Source organism: Phalaenopsis equestris, unplaced genomic scaffold (assembly GCF_001263595.1).
Source record: "Phalaenopsis equestris unplaced genomic scaffold, ASM126359v1 Scaffold000070, whole genome shotgun sequence".
Taxonomy (NCBI): Eukaryota; Viridiplantae; Streptophyta; class Magnoliopsida; order Asparagales; family Orchidaceae; genus Phalaenopsis; species Phalaenopsis equestris.
The window spans coordinates 515,540-518,352 of NW_018164512.1; the positions used below are offsets into that span (position 1 = coordinate 515,540).

Genomic DNA, 2,813 nt, shown 5'->3' on the forward strand with positions numbered 1-2,813 from the left:
CTTTGTGTTTTTGGCTAGGTGGTTCTCAATCCAAGTTGGTTTATTGATGTAGATCAAAATTTTTTATGTTTTACTTCATTTAGCTAAGTAATCTAACTTGTTCATATTTTCAAATGAAGTATGAACAATGTTTGAAAGGCTTTGATCATAGTTAAAACTCATTAATAAGTCTGAATAAAGGTTGAACATGATTCAGTGTTTAATCAAGACTAGAATAATATTCAAGCTTGGTTTGAATGAGTTGTAATTATGTGTAGAATAAAGCTTAAGATTTGAGCAAAATTTGAATTTGATATGAGTAAGGACTGAACCAATTTATGCATTATTTGATCATTATTTCAAAAGGATTTCAATTAAATCGTTTTTCCTTCAATTTATTTTTTTGAAATTTACTTATTTGATATATTATACTATGTATGCAACTATTAATTCTAATTATGCTTGTAATGAGAACAATATTAAACTATTTGGGTCACATCTACAGTTCAATCATGGACAAATACATAAATAATATGAGGCTAGTGACATTATTATATTAGGCATTTGTAGCTATGACACAATAGTTGTCATTGTTGAATTTTAAACTAATCATTATTTAACAAAGATTGTTGAAGATGAATACAAATATGGGTGACAAGCTTGACATCCTAAATAGAGCAACTCAACATTATGTATTCATTGATGAAAATAGCCTAAGTCTAATGATCCTTAAAAACTCATATAATTACCTCATATATAAGTTATGTTAGTTTATAATTAATATTAAAATTGAAAAAAAATAATTTTAATATGGCACTAAAGTTGATTTTCTTAATGCCAATATTAGCTATAAAAAGGAAAGCGTTGCTACACTATCTTTTGAAAGTTATACATGATTGCATGTAATTTTAAAAAGACTATTTTTTATTGTCAACATCTTCTTAAATCTATTTTGTTATAGGGGTGTGTTATCTCTTGAATTACACTCAATCACATCTTCAATATTACTTTATCTCTTAAATTGTTCATAGTGGAATCATTAGTTTTATAATATCTCTTGAATTATACTTTATTTTTTATGACAATTTATTATATATTTTCAATTGCATTATATTGTGTTATGAATTTTATTATGTCTCTTCAATTACACTATATTGAGCTATTGATGTTTATCTATTCAATTTCATATTATTATGTTATGAATATTTGTTATGTATATCTTCAATAACATTGTATTTTATTTGAATAAAGTTGGATTATGTTTAACTCATGTTAGAAAAGGGTTTCCAACTCTGCCCAAATTTTCTTTGAATCTTATTCAAATATTATTCAATAGTTTTTGAATTATTTTAGAATAAATGAATATTGTTAAATTCATGTTCAAATAAGGCTAAAAAATAACGGTAGGTCTAGAAATTTTTTAAACCGAGAGCATATAACAATATTTTAAAAAAATTTCTCGACATTATTTATACCAGCTCAACATTAGTCGTTTTACAAATATGTTATATTAAAATTTATTAATGTAATAAGATAAAATATATAATAATGAGTATAAAAAAAAATTATGGCTTAATCAGTATATTCTAACAAACATTTTATACAATGGCACCTTGAACTAATAATAGTATAAACTTAAATTTTTTTGAATAATTAATATTTAATAATTAAAATTAAAAACAAACTAACTTCTTGTTTTTTTTAGTTGTTGAACATCAATTAGCCAAATATATGAGTAAAACTTCAAATAAAATTAACTTTTATTTATATTATGCAAACAAATTGGTTCTAATACATTAATGTATATCTTTTTTATTTAAATGATTATTTTTAAATATTTATATTTTTCTCAATCTATGTGAAGAATTTTTATATCTTTTTTATTTAAATGATTATTTTTAAATATATATATTTTTCTCAATCTATGAAAAATATGAGGTTATGAAGAATTTTTAAATTAGTAATTTTTAAAATCATACAATACAAATAATTAATTAAAATTTATGTTTTAGACATCTAAAATTAAATTTAATTAATTTGAAATTTTTTTTTTACCAAAATTCGAATTAGAGTAACTAATGAAGTTTGCTTTTTTTTTTTTTTTGACATTAGAGATTTTAAAAAATATAATAAATGTGTGGTCTAGGAATGGGAACAATGAAGATGTCCTGTCCGCTTTGCTTATGCTGTCGACATTCCTATAAGAAAGCACGTCCTCTGCTTTCTCACCGACGAGGGGACGATGAAAATATCGCTATTCTTTCTATTCCTGGAAGGTTTTTTCTTTGCTTTGCCAATCTCCGCCTTCTTCATTTAGCAGTTGAATCCTCTGATACAACCTGTCCAACGTAAGGTTGGTCGTTTCTTTCCGTTCCTTACCTCTTGTTTTCTTCTATATCTTTTCGATTTTGAGAGCTAAGAGTTCTTTGGCTTTGTGTTTTGTTCAATTGATATGTTGTGATCATGAAACAGGAAAATGGTGAAGGTTCTTTGTTTTTTAAAGTTAGGTAATGCTTGTTAGCTTGCAGAATCTCTAAACCAGTCTAATTTTCTTTTTCTTGCACCTATTATACACTGTTTTCTTTTTGAAGTTTTCTTTGTTGTGCTAGATTTGGTGTCCTTTTCAGAGGGCCATGTTATTATGTGAATTTTGAACTTTTGTGCTTTATGGTTGGGGATTTTGTTAATCAACTGTAGAAGGTTGCAACCGTAAGCATTACACTGAAAATTGATTATGTCGATTCATTTCAAAAATGGAGATGGCAAAGCTTGCAGGTAGCTATGAAACCACCGTCTATTATTTTTTGTAGTATTGCCTTTTTTTCTTTGCTGTG

At 25.5% G+C, this 2,813-nt stretch overlaps 2 protein-coding genes across 6 annotated transcripts in view; both read left to right on the plus strand.

Moving 5' to 3' along the window:
• Nucleotides 1-2,813, plus strand: part of LOC110019691 (RNA pseudouridine synthase 7) — a 204,187-nt gene that overhangs the window by 38,791 nt on the left and 162,583 nt on the right. The gene's annotated exons all lie outside the window — the stretch shown is intronic.
• Nucleotides 2,160-2,813, plus strand: part of LOC110019689 — a 77,217-nt gene continuing 76,563 nt past the window's right edge. The window contains exons 1-3 of one of the 3 annotated variants that reach the window (XM_020717466.1): nucleotides 2,160-2,332; nucleotides 2,452-2,486; nucleotides 2,589-2,754. The gene's annotated coding sequence lies outside the window, so the exon portion shown is untranslated. The remainder of the gene's footprint in view (nucleotides 2,333-2,451; nucleotides 2,487-2,588; nucleotides 2,755-2,813) is intronic. The other 2 variants (XM_020717467.1, XM_020717465.1) reach the window with 2 other exon arrangements.